The 8963-nt window shown below is 35.7% G+C and overlaps 1 long non-coding RNA gene across 1 annotated transcript; it reads left to right on the top strand.

Moving 5' to 3' along the window:
* The first annotated feature begins 5529 nt into the window (after positions 1-5529).
* LOC119074798 lies at positions 5530-7630 on the top strand. The gene is made up of 2 exons (XR_005087256.1): positions 5530-5582; positions 7423-7630. It is a non-coding gene; the product is annotated as an uncharacterized LOC119074798 (long non-coding RNA).
* Positions 7631-8963: the final 1333 nt, after the last annotated feature.

Raw genomic sequence — 8963 nt, 5'->3', positions numbered from 1 at the left:
ACAGTAATGATACACATATTGAACAATTCAAACATTTTATAGCAATTTTCTCCCTTATCCAATATCCATTCGTCCTTCAAAATGTGTGAAGAGACATTCATATCATGAACATGTTAATATGTTAATTACACGCCCCCAAATGTTCTTATTCGCTGATTTTTAGTTTCGACAATCCATAAAATGTAGCATTCTTGGGGAAAAAGACTTATTTTACTAAGCTTTACTTTAAAGACACGAGGTTTTTACTGTTCAGTGTATCTATCAAAATTATGCAGAGAGCTTGTATGACACCACAAGATGACTAGCAAAACAACTACAGGTCGAAAATACTCTAGCTTATCTATCGATTAGACTCATTCTGACCAGACGAGGTATTTTCGTCCCTATGACAGAAAGGAGAAATGGTTTAAAATGGTACGGTAAAAACATCGTATCAACAAATTTTCCACGAAACCAAACAAAGTTTCAATTTCCCTCCTCGGTTCTGTAAATAACTATTATGCTGAATATTTTGGAAGAGTTTTCCGCAGTTTTATATGCCTAGCTGAGTGGAGACAATTTATCTTTCACCTTGAAATTAATTTTATGCCACTACATTTCATCTTTGGGGTCACATAACTCGTAATGATTATGAATATTCAATTTATTGAAATTAGTGAAAGACTTTTTGCATTGACACAGCAATGCTCCTAGCATTTTCATAAAAATATTTGGAGGCTGATCGAATCAGAATAGGTTTTGCATTTCTTTGGTTCAGACAGGAGCTTTGCTTTCTTTGTCTGAGTTCAAACAAGTGCATATATAAAATTTGGAGTCACTTTGACGCGAGGGGTTGCTCAAGGTTTGAGTTGTAGTGAGCATTACTTAGGAATATTTTGATTATTTTTTGCATTCAATCAATTTAATCCAATTCTAAAAACTTCTCCCATTCAAAAATGTTGCGCTAAAAAAATTTCAAATCTTGCGACAGAACCACTTTGTCGCATTTTCTCATGTCGCAAATTTCCGTCTCTGCCACTGTTACCCGCTTCATCGAGGCTGTTTAATAAATATTAAATTTTTCTTGAGAAACAAGACTATTTTAATTTTTGCATGAAAACAATGCTGGGAGTACCCCTGACAAGTTTCAAGCTGAAAATCCCGACTTAAAGTTCTTTCAAGCTCACCGTGATAATCGTGAGACAATCGTTTTGCACTATGAATTGGTCTCCTGCTACATGTACTAAGAGCTAAGCAGGCCTATGACATGTTGCAATGGACAGTATTTGTGCCAATTATTCTTACCAACATATAAACCATTTAAACTGACAGTACCCTCACAGTCCATTTAAAACAGTTTTTAATCTATCAAATTAGTACTTATCCGAAGTTATTTGTTTTGTTCCGAAGAGTACTGATTAACTAGTGATTAACCATGATTAAAATGATTAACCAGTGATTAACCAGTGGTTAATCAGAGTGAGCAACCCCTCGCTTTGACGCCTGACATACGTTAATGCTAGAAGTAGTGCTATGGAATTGGAAATGAAACAAAAATTTGAAAGTATTGTTGGCATGTTAATAGACACGTATTTTAGACATTTAGACATAAAAAAGGACCGGGAAAAACACTTGTCGCTACAATTGGTTTTTAACGTCAACTTAAAATCATATCATATTTCAATAATCTCATCGAGATGATCATTAAAGAATTGATTAGAATTTTAATAATTGATGATGATGATGTATGAATTCCCGGATGATATACCGGCACACACATCACAAGTGTTCAACTCAGTTATTTTACGCTTTATTGAACTTACATCATGTATAAACAAAGTGCGTGGTGTTGGTGTATCGTAATTAACATAAACCGTAGATGATGGGAACCTATTACCAAAATCGCTAAAAATCGAAATTATCCAAGTTTTGCGTTAGTTGAACGAGCATTTAAATGGAAATTTTATGAATACGATTTTAAGCATAACAGTGGTGACTGAAATCCTTTGCCTGTGGGAGTAAGGCCATCAAATATAATGAAGAAGTTTATGGCCGTGAGATGTATAGTGACTGAATTCGGCGTCTTCAAGACATATTTACTTTTGTCACAGTATTCGGTAAAATTTTTCAAATATTACTATTTTTACTAGGATTCAACATGACTAAGACTATAATTAAAAAGCCATACTTGAAATATGGCCGTTGGCCGATACTAAATAGCCTCAATACGAACAACACACACTCTACGGATAATAGCGGCAGAGTCAAAACGACCCAAAATTATATCTGCTAAATTTGAAGTTTTTGGACAAAATGATGTATGGACGACTTGTACATTATCAAAAATAAGGGGCACCTTCCATACATCACTTTTCGATTGGACCACAGGTACCACCCGGAACCACCTGGAACCACTTGCAAAAATCAAGCAAAATTTCGACTCTGCCGCTATTATCCGTAGAGTGTGTGTTGTTCGTATTGAGGCTATTTAGCCGATACTAACAAAATATCAATTTTTGTAACATTACATCGCATAGAACAGTGGATTCGCAGACCAAATAACAACTCCTTCAACATTAACTAGGTCCCACCTTTTGGGCGGGTCAAGTCCCTTGACTGACAATTTTTTTCAATATATTTTTGACCAATTTCATTGTTGAACTTCCGAAGCATCACTGATACAAATGCCTACATTTAATATATCGATTACTGTAAACATTACAACGAAATTTGACAGAAAAAGTTTTTCAAATAAACCTTCGAAGATCGAATGATCTTTGAGTTCTCATTTTTCTTGTAAATTTGCAGCAAGATTTTCAATCAACCACAAATCGTAAATAAAATGCGACTCGTGTGAATTACGGCCCTCGCTTCGCTCTGGCCGCAAACTTCCCACTCATATGAGCTATCTATTATTCTGTTTGATTGCCATTTTGTCATATTTAATCAGAGTAGATGCGAAGTTTTACAAATGTGGAACGATGAGAGGACTCTTTCACTTTGGTAAAAATAATAAAAAAAAACCGATAGATGTTCTTCTCTTACAGTTTTGTACAAAAAGGAAGTCCCCGGTATTTTACAAAACCGTCACTCGTGAATAAAATGTGGATGGTAATAAACGACCGATAAATTATTTAATTTTTTTTTCGTTTCTTCACTTTTGTCGATTCAGAAAACGACAAAACGTCTTTAAGTTACATTTTGTAAAAGGATGAATTCCCTAGGAACGAACAGAACGCCTTCTCATTACATTTTGTAGAAGGATGAATTCCCTTGGAACGAACAAAACGCCTTCTCGTTACATTTTGTAAAAGGATGAATTCCCTAGGAACGAACAGAACGCCTTCTCATTACATTTTGTAGAAGGATGAATTCCCTTGGAACGAACAAAACGCCTTCTCGTTACATTTTGTAAAAGGATGAATTCCCTAGGAACGAACAGAACGCCTTCTCATTACATTTTGTAGAAGGATGAATTCCCTTGGAACGAACAAAACGCCTTCTCGTTACATTTTGTAAAAGGATGAATTCGCTAGGAACGACCCGCCTTTGCTTTATATTTCCAAAATCGACAAAGAGTGAACGAAAGACAATTTTTTTTTACTTTTTACTGATTTACTGAAGAGGTGCCAGCGACATGTACCACATTTCTATCGGTATTTTATTATTTTTATCGGTAAAATTGAATTTTTCTATTGGTCGAATATAATATCCCATAAAATTATTACGACTCGTGAGAATTACGGCCCTCGCTTCGCTCTGGCCGCAAACTTCACACTCGTATGGGAGTTGTAACATATTTTGTTTGATTGTTGGAATAATGAATTTAAAAAAAATATTCAGAAATTTGTTGAGAATGACTTATGTCTTATATTGCCTACAAAGAATGATGGTTACATTTAACGTTTTTCATAAAATTTCCTACACTTTTCAATCATAGTGTGCTCATGACATTTTTCTGCCGTAAGACCTTGAGTAAAAAAAACATCTTTCTTTGGTAGTAGACGCATTAAATTTGTTAGTCAACTATCAAGTTGTTAGTCAACTATCAAATTTGATAGTCAACTTGTAGGAAAAGGGATGGACTACCTCTTGTTTCTTCAAGGATTTCTTTATTACTGACGAATAAATATTTTACATAAATATTCCAGACACAAAGTTACTTACTACGATCCATAAAACTTATTTCAATGATCAGTTGCTTTGACCATTCCAACACTCCTCCTCAAAGCATATTGTTCATTCTCCTCCTCAAAATTATAATTTAGAAGCTCTTTCTCGATGAGTTATAGTTTTGCGTTCCGGAAATATTAATTTAAATTTTGAAGATAAATTTTAAAACAAATAATCATAATCATCATCTGATTCCACAGATGCAATGAGATTAACTGCTTCTTTCGTAGTTTCGTTATTGGTATTTTCGTCTTTCTTCTTCTTGCCAGCCAACCAATTATCAAATTTTCCGCAGAATCTCTTCAAGTGACCCGACTCTCTGCAGAAGTCGCAATACTTCTTTGGCAAGTTTTTCATAGCGGATATAGATTCCCCTTCGAATGGAAAATCATCGACTTTCTTTTTTCGTTCATACTCGTCCATTAGTTTTGATTGGACCAGATCGAAGGTTAGATCGTTTTCGTCTCTGCAATCCAATGCTGTGATGAGACCATCGTAATCTTCTCCAACACTCGTCATAACGATCGATACAAATTGTTGATCGTCTATAACGTGGTCGATTTCGCACAAATCGTCGTAGTATTCCATTAATTTCGATAGATGTTCCTCCATGTTGCCATTCTTGGGAAGGATTTCGTGGTACAATTTTCGTAATAGACGTATTTTGGTGGAGAACGTGGCTTTCTTATGATGGTTACATAACGCATCCCAGGCGCCTTTCGCTGAATCAGTTCTTTTGATGAATGGTAGTTGATTGTTTTCGATTAGAATGCTAATGAAGTATGATGCGCGCTCCTCCATTTCGTTCCATTTTCGGACAGTCACGTTTGCTGGTCTAACGGCATGTTCAACCACATCCCAACATTTTTCGGTTTTAAGAAATAACTTCATTCGGTAGGACCAGGTGGTGTAGTTTTTTCCGTTTAATTTTTCGAACGCTGATTTCGTTCCTTTTTGCTCCGTCATATTGATTTCAAAAATTCAGATATATCGATAGTACACGTTGCTATGCTCCGCTAGGTTCAATCCTGTGCGTACGACTATGCTCGGCTATGCTTTTAGCTACGCTCACAGCTAGGTCTATTGCTATGTTGATACTACGCGGCAGCTAGGCTTGATGATACACCAGATTGTTTACTGAATTTGTAACAAAGGTGAATATTCCTTGAATGTTCCTATATGCCCATAACCTGTAGGAAAAGGGATGGACTACCTCTTGTTTCTTCAAGGATTTCTTTATTACTGACGAATAAATATTTTACATAAATATTCCAGTCACAAAGTTGCTTACTACGATCCATAAAACTTATTTCAATGATCAGTTGCTTTGACCATTCCAACACAACTATCAAGTTGCTTGTCAACTATCAAATTTGATAGTCAACTATCAAATTTGATAGTCAACTATCAAGTTGATAGTCAACTATCAAGTTGATAGTCAACTATCAAATTTGATAGTCAACTATCAAGTTGCTAGTCAACTATCAAATTTGATAATTGGCTAGCAGGAGATGTTTACCGGTTCAAAGCTGGACATCGACTGATGGAATTGTTCTTTCCACTTATTAAATAAACTCTATCGAGAACATACTTATACGATTTACACACACTACGTAACCAAATCAAATTTCATCAAAGTAATCTTTTTCGATTGAGGCTATAATCAACAGTGTAAAATCCTGTTTTTCCTGGATAGCTTCCAGATCCTTCGTCCCACATTGCCCATCTTCGAACTTAGCCTCGAGATTTTAATTCCACATATTTAAAAAAAAGATTCATCCAAATTGCTTGAGAATTACTCAAGTTATCGTGCCTTCAACGATTTTTTGTCACCCACATTTAACGTTTTTCATACCATTTCATACATTTTCAATCATAGTGAACTTTTTTGTCACCCACATATTTCGGTATTTTCTGGTGTAAGACCCTGACTTTCAGTCAAGGGAATAATCTGAGAGCACAGTCACTTCTTCCAGTCTATTGGCTAAAATTTGACAGTTTAACTTGTATTTACTTGTGATATTGATTTTATTTTATTCCCTTGACTGTAAGTCAGGGTCTTATGCCCTAGAATGTTTGTATGAAATGTTATGAAAAACGGAATTGTTTGTCCCAATATTTTTTTTTGCTTGTAAACACGATAACTTGAGTAATTATCAACCAATTACTAATTTTATTTTTTTAATCGACGCAGAATTAAATTCTTGAGGTTAAGTTCGAAGATGGGCTATGTGGGATTAAGGATCTGGAAGTTATTCCAGAAAAACAGTAACACTGTTGGAAATTCAATCAATCGAAAAAGATTACTTTGATGAAATTTGATAATTTGTAGGTTAGTTATATCCAATTATCACACATGATAGTTGGCTATCACGAATGATAGCCAGCTATCACGAATGATAGTCAGCTATCACGAATGATGGTCAGCTATCACCGAAGAATTTATATACTAGCAGGACCGAACACAAAATGCGAGGTAAACACCTTGCGAGATTTTTGACATATGCGAGATATATCGGCGACGGTAGTTTAGTTTGCCTGTTTTGGTTATCCACTCTTTTAAAATTTTAGCACACTGACTAAGAATGTATGAAGGTCGCGCTTATTATTTTAAAAACGTAGAAAACAAAAACAGACAAACCAGACTACTGTTGCCAATTTATCTTGCCTACTGTCAAAAATGTCGCGAGGTGTTGAATTCGTATTTTGTGTTCGGTACCCGGTATAAATTCTTTGGCTATCAGCTATCACGGGCAAAAGTAGCAGATTTCAGGCCATGGCATAAAAAACGTATAAAATTTTTTTGTAAAACCAATTTCTGAATCGTTATTGAAATGTATGGAATGCACGACAGAGTAAAGTTAACCAGGCAGGAGCGCTGATTTGACTAGGGACCTGAATAATCTAGTAGCCCTGTGTTTTTTGCGAACAAAATTTTTCAATTTATGTCAGTGTTCATTTGAGTTCATTTTCATCCAGTGTATTAGGTCCCTTATTTGACGTTTCGAAACTGAACCGCTCCTGCCTGGTTTATTTTACTCTGCCGTGATGGAATGACATTAAACAAGAATAGACCGGCTGAAGCCTGGTGAGGTCTTTTTTCTTTTCTTTTTTTTTCAATTTCTGTTTACTATTAGCTTGGTATTCATTCAACTACCACTTTGTTTGGTATTCAATTACCCAATTTTTGAATTATAAATAGGCAAGCTAGCCGACTAATTTCATCAGTCGCTATGTAAACAGTAAACATCTCTACAACCTCCGTAATAGCTTGGTAGTCAACTACCAAATACTCGATTTTTATAAATAGACCAGCAGGCCGAATAATTTCGTAAGTCGGTGCGCATCTCTCGAACAGTTAACATCTTCGCTGATAATTATTTTGGTAGTCCAACTACCAAAAACTACCAAATTTTCAAATCGCAATGTCTGCTATGAGCGATCGGTTACCAGATAACAAATAATAATGATTTGCCTGGTGTTGATTTGATCATAGTAGCATTGCAATTTACCATCGTGGTAGTCAACTACCAAATACTCGATTTATAAATAGACCAGCAGGCCGAATAATTTCGTCAGTCGGTGCGCATCTCTGGAACAGTTAACATCTTCGCTGATAATTATTTTGGTAGTCCAACTACCAAAAACTACCAAATTTTCAAATCGCAATGTCTGCTATGAGCAATCGGTTACCAGATAACAAATAATAATGATTTGCCTGGTGTTGATTTACTCATAGTAGCATTGCAATTCTAAGTGTCACGTATTTGGCTGTAATCGCCATAATTATGATTTGTGACACAGACACATGGACGAACGGATGGACGAACGGACGGACAGATGAAGTGTCCACAATAGGGTATTTTTTCAAATAAAAAAGACCTAAAAATAATCAAACAGAAAACTTCAAAACTTCCACGAGTGTGAAATTTGCGGCCAGGGCGAAGCGAGGGCCGTGATTCGCACGAGTCGTGGTATTTTATGCATGATTGATGGTTTTTTGAATGTAGTGAGTACCGGAGGACTTCCTTTTTGTACATAAAAGTAAGATAAGAGAATCTATCGTACTTTTTCATATTGTACCAAAGTGAAGAGTCCTCTAATCTTTCTACATTCCCATCATTTACTTCTGACTAGCGGTAACAATAAAACTATGAAACAGAATAATAGACAACTCATACGAGTGGGAACTTTGCGGCCAGAGCGGAGCGAGGGCCGTAATTCACACGAGTCCTTGTATTTAATTTATGATTTATGGTTGATTAAAAATCTTGCCGCTTTACAAGAAAATTGAAAACACGAAAATACTTTTCCAAAGAATTTGAACTAACGCGAAGGTTTTTGTATCAGTTATTTGTGATGTTTTGGAAGTTTAACAACGGAAAATAAAATGAAATCGTTTAAAAATAATAATAAGAATAAAATTGTCAGTCAAGGGGCCTGACCCGTCCAAAAGGTGGGGCCTAGTTTTTTAGACCCGTACGAAGTACTGGGCTTTTATACGTTTATGCTTACGTTTGTCAAAGTATTACAAGCCCTGTAGGTAATGCAAATCCACAGCAGATCAGAGGAATTACGGACCCCGACTTTCAGGTTAATTCATTTTTGTAATGTTACCATCATCATTTTCTTACGACTAATGTGGTTGCATCTGCTTATCACTGACAGATTGTGGAAAATTGTTATCGTCACTACCGCAAAAATCAGCCATGGCACTGCCGTCGAGTTGGTCTTTTGAATAAAATATAATAATAGCATAAGTAACAATTCATTTTAACAATTGAGTGATTCAAAACTCCACAGCACTGGTA

This window comes from Bradysia coprophila, unplaced genomic scaffold, assembly GCF_014529535.1.
Source record: "Bradysia coprophila strain Holo2 unplaced genomic scaffold, BU_Bcop_v1 contig_151, whole genome shotgun sequence".
NCBI lineage: Eukaryota > Metazoa > Arthropoda > Insecta > Diptera > Sciaridae > Bradysia > Bradysia coprophila.
The sequence above is the reverse complement of the archived record's forward strand: the minus strand, read 5'-3'. Positions and strand labels throughout refer to the sequence as shown.